Raw genomic sequence first — 15295 nt, forward strand, 5'->3', positions numbered from 1 at the left:
TTTTCTGTTCCTCCAGAAATGATTGGAGAACCTTTTAGCCTGACTTTTTAAAACGTGGAAACCAAACTGAGCCAAGGACCTGGCTTGTATTCCATAGAATTTTCCTGAAATTCTAATTAGACATTTTGATTTACTTTCTAATGTCACCTGCATCTGACTTACAAATTTAGTTTCTGCATATAGTGTAAGAATGAAAAGGATAAAACAGTTCAGATTGCAATCAAACTATGTACATAGCTAAAGATGTCAGAGTTACCAGACAGTTTTCTCAAACACATTAAGGGACGTTTTCTCTGGGAGAAAAAAACAGAAATTACCATTCTTTTCCCTTGTGCTGTTGTTCTTTCTTCTTTCTTCCTCTGTTGCCATGGTTTACTTTGCACATGTAATCTAATAATGTAATTTAGAGGCATTCATGTTAATCTAATTGCATTTACGTGGGTTTATTGAAGTAGATTATTTTGGCCTAATCCAGGTTGTGTGTGAATTAGAAAGATCACAGAAAGAGGCACCCACACTCAAAAACCCCTTCAAAAATCAATCCCCCAAACCTCCCTCTAAATTCAGATAAATTTTCTTATTCATTCAATTCTATCAAGTTACAGTCTGTATTATAAAGAATGAATAGTGGAAAACTGGAAAATAGAACACATAAGGGAAGTGGAGAAAAACATTTCTTCCTATCATGTGTATAATTATTTCATTAAATATAACAAGTATTCACGTGTCATTGACATTATGTATATGTATATATATGTACTCCCCTGCAAAATTGTATATCAGATAAAGCAAAGACCATGCACGGAATATACTACAAAACTGAGGACTGGATCTGGGCAGGTTTTCTGAGTAAATATTAAACAATCTGCCAAGATATTTTCACCTTCCATCTTCTCTAAGAAAACTGCTATACACATACATAGTCCCAGTGGAGATGCATTATGAAAAACCCTGCCTAAAGAGAGAACAAACTCGTCCATATGATTTATATTCACAGAAAGTATTGAAAGAGTACACAGAAGGGCAAGAGTGCTTTGTTTATGTATTTTCCTTTGAAGACTGTGTCTCCATATATTTTTAAATCAAAGACTTTACTTGACAGAAATGAAAGTGACAACATAAATTTAAATACACATTGTTATTTTAATCATCATAGTATAAGGTATTGCACAACTAATCACACTCAAAGTCAAGTTCAGTTTCTCTCGTCGCTTTAAATTATAGCTTAAAACACTGGGTGCTGCTCTGAAACATAGATCACAGGGTTCATCAGACACATGCTTTTGCCAATTTATTTCCAGTATACCTATTGTCCATAAAAAAATATTTCTTTTTCATATGTATTGGGCAGGCCTGTATTCCACAAATTGTTCTCTCTGTCTGCTTCCTATCTTGAAACTAAGCTTCTTTAGACATCTAGATTGAAATATCTCACAAAACTACATCATTTTCTTTATTAATAAAACAAAAAAGAGTTGTTCCCTATTTTTCCTTGAATTCAATCTTTTCATTCTTAAAGTGTCAGATTTTAAATATTGCATTCTAATATATTACATAAAGAGCAACAAGCTACTATTGGATTCCCTATTTAAGACTAAATTTTAACATATATTTTATTGAATTTGAGAGAATAATATAGTCTAATCTCAGCAAAAAGTTTGTCATTACACTTCATTACAGTGTTGAAGAGAGTCTTCTTCCAATTTCCAGTTGTCTTTGGACTTACTGGCCATAGGTGTATGATAAATTTCTTGTTACGAAAGTTCCTCATGGTCAAGATGCTGAAAGCACAGAACATCAGCCTACCACTAACTATGCTCAGTAAGAAGGAGCTATTTTATTACTGTTTGGTCCTTTAAAAACAACCAAATCTATCAAAATACTCATCAGATTAATCAGACTAAACAAAACTTCTGAGTTTTAAATGCAAATATCCCAAACACTTTTTTTTGATCCTAGGATTTAGAAACATCTTGCAAAAGTAAAAATGTACATCTTCTCTTCTGTTTTTTGTTTGGTAGGTTTTGTGGGTTTTTTTAATTTTTTATTCTACATATTCCATTTACCAGTGGCAATAGCAGCTTATTCTATCAATGCAGGATCAAACTACAGCATGGTTAGAATACTCAATAACTCTTGTCCTTTTTTTTTTCCATTATTCTGGGACTGTTCATGCATTTTTTTTTGAGATTGCATGCACTAAATCATTTATACTGCATGACATTCTTCACTGTTTTACACATATGAAGTAGAGAATTTACTGAATAAATGCAACATATCCCTAACTATAAAACTTTCTGAAAATACAAAAGTCATTAAGATAAAATGAATACTTTGTGTCACAGTCCCCAAGAAGTCCCACAGTCCTTGATGCAAGAACCCTGCTCAACAACCTGACTGTACTGAAATCGCTGCTTCTTATATTCATCTTCTGTTCTGTAGCATCTGCTTTCAGTTAAAAGCAGCTGAGGTGAAGAAAAGCCTGCTTTCCAGTGGTGATCTACATTATACACCACTAGATGTTTTTACCCTTGCCTGTATGTTATGTACAGTAATGTATACATATAAACAAGACCTCTCTGACATGATTCTTCAGCATCATATAATGTAATGTCAGATGAATCTGCCAACAAAGGCCTGGATGAAAAACAATCAAAGGATTAAAAAGAAGAAATAAAGGGAGAAGAAAAATAAAACCAAACAGCCAAACTTTTATTCTTAGATTGTAATTATTAAGGTTCAGAATGTACTTAATGAACCAAGAAGAAAAGAGGAGTTTGAGATTTAATTAAAGCAGTATCTTTCAGTATAATGGTTTCATTACTATAGCAAATATATTCAATTATATAACACAGATCAAAATGTTATCACATCCAGAGCTTCTTGCACGCAAAGCCAGTCTGGCTTCACTGCAGTATTATGAAGGTAACACGTTTTTCTTAAAGAATTAAACAACACGGTGTCTGTCTGCCTTGGACAAAGTAGAGGAGGTCAGTGTCTACTCACTGATGGTGAAAATGACATGATGATGAAACTAACATTTCTTTGAAAAATTATGTCAATCTGAGTTAAGAGAATACATCAGTTAAATACAATAATCACATTTAACTCATTAGTCTTTTCTTGGTTTTTCTATGCAACACATTATTTTTAATATATTTTAAGGTTTCAGTTTTCATTTCTATACTTGTATGAATATGACAACATTTATTTTTACTCTTCAGCAGCTCTGCCGTGTGCTACAAGTACAGGAACAAAACAAACAAAAAAAAACCAAACAAAAAACCCCCCAAAAACTAAACAAACCCACCATACATAAAAGCTGCTTATGCCCTCATATTTGTTAGCATTATTATTACCATATAGGGAAACGTGTTACTTCAAGAGGGGCTACAGAGGCTATTGATTCTTCCTTTTGAAAATACTGCTAAACCAAATACATGTATTCCATCAAATTTTTTAGCAGCTTATCCACAATGGTAAATTAAAATTAATTTTGATTACATATTTTAAAATAAATTACGATTTTAAAAATGGTATATGCCATTGATATAATGCAATAATTTTGCTGATACTATAAACTCCTACAGAGGTGTTTATTGATTTTGTTGAAATTACAGAACACACTGTAAAATACACAGAGAAAGACCTGATCCAATCCTTAAATCCAATCTCAGTTGTCTAAAGATAAGTTAGTGTGTGTTTGTGCTGCAAATAATAGCACTTACAGTAAAATTTTTGGATTCTGAATAAACCAACAGCATTGTTAAAATGAAGCTTGAGTGTGCATGTTATCCAAGGTAGACACAGAATATACTGAGAATATCGAGAAAAAAAAACCTTGCATGACACAATCAACCTCATTTTACATACTTCTTAACTTTGGCAGAACATTTAAAATGCTGTCTTTGCAGCCAAATCCAGTTTTCTCAACTATGGCTAATTAAATTTTAAGGTCATTGTAAATTTTAACTGTCCTTTATGCACATTAAAAATGTGTTAAAACTGGTAGTTCAATCATAGATATAAAGTCTCTTGCCATGACTTTTAAAACACTTAAATGAAATTACATGAGTGATACATGCCTCATCAGATTAAGCTCACTTAACAGTAGTTAAGTGGTATATATTAGTAGAATACCACTGAAGAAAACTGCCAAATGCTGATCTTTGAATTTTGCATGTCTATGCGAACATCTTTTACCACTAAACTTTCAGATCATGTTACATAGAATAACTTCAAACTAAATATAAATGGAAATGGACTTAACCATCATACTCCTTATTCAAAATGCCAATTAATTTTGATTAGGCAAGTATTCAGGTTTCCCATAGACAAATAAATTTATCCAGTTATCCTTCACACATAGTCCCATGAGTGCCTCCGGCCATGCAGGATACTGAATTAATGCAAGGAAATGAGTGCCTGCTTTCTTCACAAAATTCATCCAGCTACCAGGGAAGACCTTGCATCCTAAACAGAATACAGTGTTGAATTCTACCCAGATAGAAAACCAAGGAAGACACTTGGTTTTATTAACTAGATGAAGACAAAATGATGGTGTGCTAACAGGACTGACTCGCCATCATATTCCTACTAATGAGATATATAAACAAAATCTGAAGCATATACCAGTCTGTTTTGCTATGATTGCATAACTATATGTATAATAATTTATATTCTGGCAACCTCTGAAGTTATTTTCAAAGTGACAGAAGCTCAAATTAGAAGAGTAAGAATGAGGTGTCCAGGAAAGGTGACATGTGACACAGGAACAACATGAATACAAAGACCATCGAGAATGGATCAACAATATAGGGATTCCGTTTAACAAAGTAATAGAAGCATTGGAGTCCCTGGGGTGGGGAGGAAATGGAGCCAAGGGTGCTAACACTCAAAGGAGCTCAAGGGACTCAGTCTACATAACCATGAAAGTACTGTGCTGGTTGACATGACATCTCCTCTCAGTGAGTAGGAGGTATGTTTAGAACTGATTTTTTACTCAATTATCGAAACACATATAACTGAAGGTTTCAGCTAAGCTTCTGTATGTAATAAATAGCTTAAGAAAGAAAGTTACCATAACATTGTCATCATCAAGATGGAGTACTTCATGCCAAAGGTGTAGTAGTAATTTAGGGAGAAGAATGAGCTACTGAGCTTGGAATCAGCAAAAGTATCCCACAGCATAGCTGACCAGCTCTCTTCCTAGATGAGTGAGTATTCCCAGCAGACCTAGTTATTGTACTACTACTGATATCTGTCAGACCTTTGGAGAAAATGTTAATTCTCAAATAGAGAGCATTGCTTCTGTTTTTTTCTACACTTTTATTTTTATAATTTTCCCTAGTTGTGGTCTGATGATTACAATTCATTCAGCATTTAATCTGAACGGGTGCTGAGATTGCAGACACCTCTAGTGAGCATGTGGATTTTCTCTGGTCAACAGATATTGTCCCTTATTTTACAGATAGTCTTCCTTGGAGGCCAGAGTGGGGCAATGGCATTGCTTTTTCCCCTCTTTCTTTTAATAGTAATTGTGTTTAAGGGTTCACACTTTCACAGAAATTTCTCAACATGAAAACAGTGGAATTGACTTGTTCTTCCAAACACTCTTCCATTTCAAAATACAGTATTCTTTCATTTCAATATATATGTTAGGTCTGTTTTTCTGAATAATTTGAATACCTCAAACTGCCTTTGAAGTCTAGGAAACTGTGTTTCTTAAAACTTAAAAAAAAATCATTCAATTCATCATAGAATAACAACTTTAACTGAAACAAAATAAATAGTATTCTTCCAGCAGTAATTTTGCACCAAAGTAGATTGTTTCTTTGAAAAATTGTCTATTCAGGAAAGGATGTTTAAAAAAGTATCCTGCATATCCTATATAATAATATTTTGGTTCTTTGTTTTAAACTTGGAAGAGGGAATGAGGAAAGAAAGGAGAAGATGTGTTGAACACACATCTGGCTAAACACATGCAGAATTAACCAGTGGAGATGGGGAGTGTGTTGCAAGGGGCTTGACAGGGTCGTGGAAGAATGGGTGATGAATAGAAACTGATGAGGAATGCTTCAGTCTGAAAATTCAGCACTGACTATGCAATGGATTTAGGGAAAGATAGATTATATGTATATGCAATATTCTGCAGCTGCATCAATAGTGTAAATATATACATAGAATACTAGAATTACAGAGCAGTGTGAAGGGACCTTCAAAGGTCATCTAGTCCAACCCCCCTGGAATGAGCAGGGACATCTTCATTTAGATCAGGTTGCCCAGAACCACATCCAGCCTAGCCTTAAATGTCTCCAGGGTTGGCACGTCTACCATTTCTCTGGGCAACCTGTTGCCATATTTTACCACTCTATGAAGAATTTTTTCTGTACATCCAGCCTGAATCTGCCCTCTTTTAGTTTAAAACCATTACCACCTATTCTATTGCAAGAGGCCCTGCTAAAAAGTCTTTCCACATCTTTCTTATAGGTCCCTTTAAAGAACTGAAAGGCCACAATGAAGTCTCTCCAGAACCTTCTCTTCTCCAGAATGAACAACCCCAACTCTCAGCCTTTCACACTGGAAAGGTTCTCCAGCCCTCTGGTCATTTTTGTGGCCTTTCTCTGGACCCTCTCCTAATATGCTAGGAAATAGAATCTAACAGAAGAGAGAAAAGTTTGAGGAATGTTGGTTTAGGTAGCTTCCATTTCTGTTACAAACTTAATTTATTGCCAGACCAATTTGACAAGCAGAATATAACCCATATGTGAAAATCCTTAGAGCAGCATAACATGCAATAAAGAATATTTTGAACAGTTTCTGATTTCTTATTTTTTTACTGCATACTACGACATTCTTTTCAATGTCAGTCTTTTTAAGTAAGAAAAACTATAAAACTATGAGGGAGTAAGCAGTTATATTGGTAAAAGACATCTTAAAGAACTGTGCAGCTTGTCTACATTTATGTCTGCAGTGGCAAGACACATTTAAACAGTGTACTGTCAGTATTCGTCATAGTTTAGCTACACAAGCACATGTGGATTATTTCCCTCATTTTTTTTTTTTTTTTGAGTGATTTGAGGGGGAAATACTCAGATATGTCTGAACAAGGTAAATGAAGGACAAAACGACTGAACAGTTTAAAGGCAAATCTAGAGGAAGCATGATACTTTTTGCTTTGTGTTCATGTTTTACTTGGACTAACTTTTTACTGTAAGGGAACAAAGTTTTTTAGCTTTTTCATACCTGTATTTAATCTAATTTCTTTTGATAAAGTTTCTTCTTAGTTTTAATTTTCCTGATATAGCACTGATACTTTGTGCATATCAGCTCTGATTTCTGTTTGTTGTGGTTCTGCTTTACACTGATATTTTTTTTTTTTTTATGAAGGAAAATAAAGATTTTAGATCTCAGTAGAAAGTCAGGTTTTGATAGTGCATAAATGTAGATGCACATAGTCATTATAGCACATAATCATATTAACCTCTACATGCAATATTTTTCTTTAACAACTGTAATTTCAATGACTGTTCCATCACATTGCGCTCATTCTGAGCCGATATTAACACCTTAATATATGTTTATAATGTTGCACCCTAAAAATAACTAGCATGGAAGTTATTCAAGTAAGAATAATAGATATCCTACTCAGATTTCTATCCAAGTTGGGTATATTTTCATATTTTCTCTGTCTTCAGATTTTTTTAATCTTCATAAAAATCCAAATCATAAACACAGAAAAGACAAAGATACTTAGTAATATAGATGAAAAACTATTAAGAGAGCAAAATAAGGTTGGTTTCTGGAGAAGGCATGACTCTGATTAGACAAATGACAAAGATCTAGGGCCAAATCAGTACATAGGAATATTTCATTCTTTGAACATAAATCCTCAGAATATAATTTCTTTCCAGGGAAGAAAACTTAGAGCTGTGTGTATATAATATCTGATTTTTCCATCACTGTTTTTCTTGCTTTAACATTCTGGAAAGAAGCAGGAACCTAAAACATGGTTTGCTCCTTTTGACTGAATCCATTTAGGGCACCTCTAGCAGACATTTTTTAAAATATTAAGATTATGAACTGATCTTGTAAGATGAATACAGAAAAGAGCCTCTCTTGAAGCATTTCTATATGTGAACTAGATCTTTTTTCTTTGTGAGCATTTTGCAAACATCTAAAGAGATATTCTAAATCCATAACTCAAATGACATATACATAATACAAAGCTCTCATTTGGCATTGCTTTTGTTCCTGTGTTGAAACTGGAAGAAACAACATGCCTAATTTACAACTGGAGGCTGCAAAATTTGTGTGCAAGGAGGTTTTGCAATATCTAACAAATGCTTAGTTTTCCTCATTAGATGTTCAAGAACATATTAAAACTTCAATCAAATTGAATCAAATCTATGGTCTTTTCAAACTGTATGATCTTGATCACCCGTGAAATTTGGGTCTCCAAAGAGCCCTCAGGCGATCCGAGAAAACAGCTTTTATCTTAAGAAGTCTAAATGCAACAGAGCAAAAAGCAGTCTGTCATGGTTTAAGCCAAGCCAGTAACTCAGAACCATGCAGTCATTCACTCACACCCCTTGGTCCCCAACTCCTGGCAGGACGGGGAGGAGAACTGAAAGAACATAAACCCTAAGGGTTGAGATAAGAACAGTCCAATAACTAAAGTATAATATAAAACTACTACTACCACTACTAAGGGAAATAGCAAGTGGAGAGAAAATAGAACTAAAAGGGGAAGGGAAAAAAAAAAAACCAAATAATAAAAACAGGCGATGCACAATACAATTTCTCACCACCCATCGACTGATACCCAGTCCAACCCAAGTAGCAATCTGCCCCTTCTGGGTAACTCCCCTAAGTTTCTATACTGGGCAGGATGTGCTGTGGTATGGAATATCCTTTTGGCTAGTTTGGGCTAGGTGTCCTGTCTCTGCTCCCTCTCGACTTCTTGTGCTTCTCCACTGGCAGAGCATGAAACTGAAAAGTCCTTGATAAGGGTAAGAGATACTGAGCAACAACTAAAACATCGATGTGTTATCAGCGTTATTCTCAGACTAAAGCCAAAACACAGCACTGCACCAGCTACTAGGAAGGAGAAAAATTATAGCTGAAACCAGGACACAGTCTGAACGGTTATCACAGACTTTGCTGAAAAATATATGTCAGAAAATTATCTAGATGCCATTTAAGTAAAACTGATCTGGCTTTAATTACTGAGATATAGATTTTTACCCACAGAGGATATGCTTAAGGCACAGTGCTGTATTACAATGGGTCAGCTTTCATACTAAGGAATGAAATAGCTGTCTTAAGGTAAGAATATTAAACTGTGAAAATAGCTGCCTTAGGGTCCTTATATTAAAGTGTGAATTTGGAATGAATCTAGAATGTAATCTCCTACAACTGCACTTGGGGGAAAAAAAAAAAAGAATAGCTGCTATATTTAGTAAGCGTAGGTATCTATTAGTAGAGCAACAGTCAGTTTAATGGGCAGGTGTTCACTCTTAGAAATCAGCGCATTTCCATTTAGTTCTCTTCATTTCAATATATTCATGAATTTTTAAAGGCAGAAGTTTGAAAATGCTGGCCAGACCTCAAGTCAGCCTGTTATCATTGCCAATATTTTGTTGGAAATTAATCACTAGTTGACATAATGTTACTTTTGTATATTCTTTCTCTCCCTGCCAACATAAATCAAATTGTCTATACAAAGTTACAGTTTTGAGACAAGGAGAGAAGTATGTCTCTTCTCCCTCTTCCCTTCTTTCTATGCCCCATCACATAACCTTTTTTTTTTGTTTGGTGGCTTTCATCATTTTGACAGAAGACATGTACAATAACTCACCACTTAAGTTATGTACCAGATTTTCTAAGAGCATCCTTACAGCGTAAAAGTCTTCAGGAAATGCACTCACCAGTTTCTAAAATCCGAAAAGCACATTTGGTTTCATTCATAAGATAACAGACTACTTTCTCAGCTCTGTGGTTCTATGGAAAACCCACTGAGAACATTAGCATCTGTAGTTTAAAAGTGGGGTCCTGAGAAGTGTGTTCTTGAAGCTACATGGTGGTATCTGCTAAAGAACCATTTTAAAGTGTTTCAGTACACAGGTTGATCTTGGCCTGAAATTGTTAGCCTACAAGGAAAGTGCAGGCTCTAAGGAGAGCACAGATACAACTGTCCCAAAGAGTGTCACTGAGACACTGGTGACTGTTCTTAATTATACAATAATCTAATTTTGTAGAAACCTCCTTTTGTGCAGTGCATTAATGTCCTTTCACTGGGTTTACTCCAGTAAATCCACATTCCTTTCATATTGGGAAGTCTTGCATTCCTGGAGCTGGCAGTCCAGATGTGTCTCTCCTGGGCTGAGCAGAGGGGAAGGATCCCCTCCTTTGAGCTGCTCTCCACACACTCTGCCTAATGCAGCCCAGGAGGCTGGTAGCTGCTTTTGGTGCAAGGGCTCGTTGCTAGCTCATGGGCAGATTGGCGTACACCAGGATCACCAGATCCTTCCTCTGCGTAGGTCTTTCCAGCCACTCCTGCCTAATCCCCAGTATCGACTGGTGCCTAGGGTTAAGTTGTATAACTTAAAGCAGAAAGCAATAGAAAGTAGCAATAGCAGAAAAAAAAAAAAGAAATAAAGAAAAAGTATTATTATATAGTTCATATAATTATGTAGCATACAGTGTGTGGAGCACAATTTAATGTTTTTGTGTATGAAAGTGACAGTGGCATCTTTATTGACAATTAAGGGATATCATTAAATTTATGCTTACAAAGGTAGAACAAGATATTAAAAACAGGGGACAATGCACCCAGAAAGTCTGAGTTACACAAACTTTAAGAGAAATTGCATTGAAGAAAAAATGCACAATAGTCCTTAAAGATCCTAAACAAATTAAATTCCTAATACTAAAATACCATCTCATACTAAACAAAGGAGTTCTCCATATCTTTAGGAAGAGCAGGTTGTTATCGTGAAAACTCTGAAATATATGAGGTGACAAAAACCAGCATGCATATTAATACACTCAACAGAGAGCTCAACTGTACCCTAAAACATTGTCAATAACAGACATGAAGGAAAGGTGAATAGCTCTGACATCACTGGAAGAAATTGGTAATCATCCCACCATTCTCACTCAAAAAATTATTCAATTATAATCATAAAAGTATTCTGAATTTGGCATTTTTACATATGAATTTACAAATCGAAATAGAAAGTAAAAATAATTTTGAAAAGTAAATGCATAAGTCGTAGGCAAAATAAAAGCAAACTCGTAACCATGGGTTCTGTTTTTCTATGATTCTGCAATCTGTCAGTGATGAGAAGATTAAAATATTTAAGAACAGAATTCAGGAGAAAATCCTTTATGAGCTATAATCTCCTGGTTCTAATCTAGTAAAAGCAAATGGACACAAATCCAGTGAAACACATGAAATGTTTTCCATGATATTATTTAAAGTGTAAACTAATAGAAGTTTTTTGATTATGTTTAAGAATTTGTATAATAATGTGTGAATGTTATGTTTTATTGCCTTGCACTTAAAACCTAACCTATTAGCGGGCACTGATGTCATACATCATAATGGATTCAAACAGAACAGTTAAAGAGGTTAGATTTGGTGGCAGCTGTCTAATCTATCACAATTATCTAATTTTAAACCCTCTTGGCACAAAGTGAGAGAAAATAAATTTTCTATTTACCATTAATTTTCCCACTGCGCATAGTGTAAATGGATAATAACCTGGCACCATTGATCTATTTGTGAAGGTTAATTAATCATACATTTTTCTTAAGAAAGTGTTATATTATGAAAAACCTTATTTCTTGCTGACTTTATCAGTTGGATACTTTTGCCCCCTCAACACCCACAAAGATTTGACTTACAAAAGCTCCTTAGAAGCTCAGGTTAAGAGTATGCAAATTATCTGTAGTTCAGTTCAAATATTTATCATTGCTATCATGTATTATTTATAGCACTGACCAGAATAGCAGTAATATAGGCTGGTACGTATGTATAAATTTCTTCCACAGTATAGTACACCAGGGGTTGAAGGTCTGCTATAGGAGAAGAATGACTCTCATTTCAGTGGCAATAAATCAGTGAAATGAGAATTAATACTTCCTATCCATAATGCTACTCAGAATTTTCTTCTGAAGTCACAAACCAGACAGAGATCAGAATATATTGATTCAAGTTACTTGTAATCATGCACTGGATTTTGTTCTCTCTAAAAAATAAAATCATCATTATAAATCATATATCATTATGAATCAGAATGGCATGTATATTATTTCCTCACATGAAGTGCTGTTGAATTGCACAAATCTTGATAGCTCAAGTATACTCACAGTGTTGCACCTCTATGCCACAGTCTAATAAAGAAGGTAGGATAGTATTTCTGACTCTTAATCAACAGATGTACAAAAACTCAAACATCATTTAAAAGAAACTCAGACTTAATTTAGAAATGTGATGGTGACACACTTCCTAAAACTAATGTAAACATATTGCAGGTTACAATTTCCAGCTCTTATTTAGATAAGTTAAAACCGTGCCACTTTTCAATAATTCCTTCTTGATCAGGATTATAAAAATATATTTATTTAATATTAACTTGCAAACCCATATCTTCATCCTTCATTCCAGATTTTAATTTTCCCCCACATGTATAACATAGGGACATGGCTTTAAAAATTCTTTATGACACAAGATCTGTTGATGCTTTTTTAAATCTTACTCCACTGAAGTGACTTGGGAGGATCATATGAACTAGTCTTCTACAGTCATAGAATCACAGAATTGTAGAATCAAATAGGTTGGAAAAGACCTTTAAGATCATCACATCCAACCTTTACCTCAGGATGGCCAAGTCCATCACTATACCGCGTCACCCAGTGATTTGCTTTGACTATATTTGTCACATATTACCTTTTTGTCCCCTGTCTAGGAGAATGAAGGTTGCCTTTATTTTATTATTTTTTTTTCAGAAAAGACTTAAGAATACTTTTTTTTTCTTTTTTTTTTACTGTATCCTTGCTGAAAAAAGCTGTTGAATAATGCCATTTCTGTTAGTATCATATCACCTCAGTGCCTTCGAATGTTTTCGGTATGATTTAGATCTATGATGCATTGCCAGTCTACCTAGAACGCTCTTGTTCCTTCTATTGCATAGTGATAAGGAACACTGACCTTACAAGGTGGTGTTTATTCAGCTTGCAATGTCTTTCAGATTTAATAGGTAATCCTTCATCTAAAAGCAAACAGCCCTTAAATGGCCTCAGATAGATCTGCAAAATGTTTTTTTTGTCAGCATTGCTGAATTCCATTTCATTTATGACCTTTTGCAGTGAAAAAACTGACTTTGTATTCCTCTAAATGCTTGGGTAATAATGGGAAGAGAAACCAGCCACAAGATTCTGTGCCACTGTAAAGTACATTTGATAGTAAGAAACTAAAGGAGGCTTAATGTTTATTTTTCCAGCCAAAATAAATTTAAAATAAAGAAAGGTCAAACAACCTTATTATATATTAATTCAATTTATCCTTCATCAAACCTCCTATAGGTCCAAAGAGCTTTATTTCTCACTTTAGAAATACAGATGTATGTTTATATACTCAGTAATAATTTAGGTCATGTAGTCTCTAAAATTATAACAATGGGGAAAAAATAGGTTTATATATATTTTCCACTTAATAAACATCACATGAACTAATTTTCTCATCATTTTAAATCAGTTATAGCTGTGATATGTCTAGCTTTACAAGCTGGCTGAAGTTATGAGGCTTTTTTCTTCCCATTGTCTTATCTATAGTGTTTTCAGATATGAAGCTGGTTTTAATGAAGGGGGATATTTCAAACATTCTTCTGTTGTATTTGGATTTATTTATTTTAATATTAATGATAATATTCTCGACCTCTAACAGAAGAAGATATAAATTAAACAAAACAAAAAAAAAAAGCTAGGAAATCATAGTAAAGCAAGAAATGCAATTTGTGGCACTTAATTAAAGTGAATGCTAGTTCCATAAATTTTCCATTGAGTTTCAGCAGTGCACATGGAAGTCACTTGAAAGATAGCCACTGTTTCCCTTATATTTATCTAATTTATCATACATATTACAAAGACAGAAAGTGAATATTTTATCATGATGACTTTACCTTATTAAAATACAACACAGAACACATATGTCTTATTTAAATATGATAGGAGAAAAGTGCTGGACAATGCCTGAATCTGATGTTCATTGTTCTAAGCAATGTGCAATTTAATAGTTCCAGAGGATCTCATCATCATGAGTAATCCATGTATTCTCTAGCCTAAATTTTAAATATAAAAATAGACTGGCAGATGCCTTATGCTGTTGCTCTGTTATTTTTTTCTCACTTGACTACTACTCATTTTCTCTGTAATTTTTGAACCAGAATTAGCTCTAAAGGCTGGTCTCTTTTTCAGAGACCAGCAACTGTCAATTAGTGAGGGTTTTATCCAACCTGTGCCCATATTTTCAAGAACTTGCATTATAATATCACACCTCAACTGTGTATCATAACAAGAGATGCCAGATACCAAATTGTAGGTCACACAGCCATTTTTCTAGCAAGTTGACTGACCAAGGTTAAAGCATCACATCATTTAGCATATAGCAAAGTTAGCAAAATTTAAAACTGTGGCTTGTTACTAACAATGGTAATACTGTACTTTCTGGTTAACCATGATGTAACAGTAGGCACTGGATGACCTCCTTTACACTTGTGGTTTAAACCCATCCAGACACTAAGTATCACGCAGTCACTTGCTTGTACTCCACTTCCACTTCCCAGGCAGGATGGGGAGGAGAATTAGAAGAATGTAAACCCCACGGGTTGAGATAAGAATAATCCAATAAATAAAATAAAGTAAAATATAGTGATAATTGAAGGAATACCAATAATAGGGATCAGCAACAACAACCAAAACAAAAGAAAATTCAGAAAATGCAAGTGATGTGTAATACAATTGCTTACCACCAGCTGACCCAGCAGCAATCCTTCTCTTTCTGGTAACTCTCCCCAGTTTATACACTGGGCATGATGTGCTGTTGTATGGGATACCCCTTTGTCTAGTTTGGATCAGGTGTCCTGTCTCTGCTTCCTCCAGCGTTCTTGTGCCCCTCCTCACTAACAAAGCATGAGAAACTGAAAAGTCCTTGATAGGGCAAGCATTACTTAGCAGCAACTAAAACATTGCTGTCTTACCAGCATTTTTCTCAGACTAAAGGCAAAACACA

The 15295-nt window shown here is 34.6% G+C and overlaps 1 long non-coding RNA gene across 1 annotated transcript; it reads right to left on the reverse strand.

The window, feature by feature from the left end:
• Nucleotides 1-2012: 2012 nt before the first annotated feature.
• Nucleotides 2013-15093, reverse strand: LOC134155994 (uncharacterized). The gene is made up of 3 exons (XR_009961798.1): nucleotides 15033-15093; nucleotides 13217-13314; nucleotides 2013-2623 (listed from the first exon to the last, which is right to left on the reverse strand). It is a non-coding gene; the product is annotated as an uncharacterized LOC134155994 (long non-coding RNA).
• Nucleotides 15094-15295: the final 202 nt, after the last annotated feature.

This window comes from Pezoporus occidentalis, unplaced genomic scaffold (genome assembly GCF_034315485.1).
Source record: "Pezoporus occidentalis ecotype Australia unplaced genomic scaffold, CSIRO_AGI_Poc_V1 ctg81, whole genome shotgun sequence".
NCBI lineage: Eukaryota > Metazoa > Chordata > Aves > Psittaciformes > Psittacidae > Pezoporus > Pezoporus occidentalis.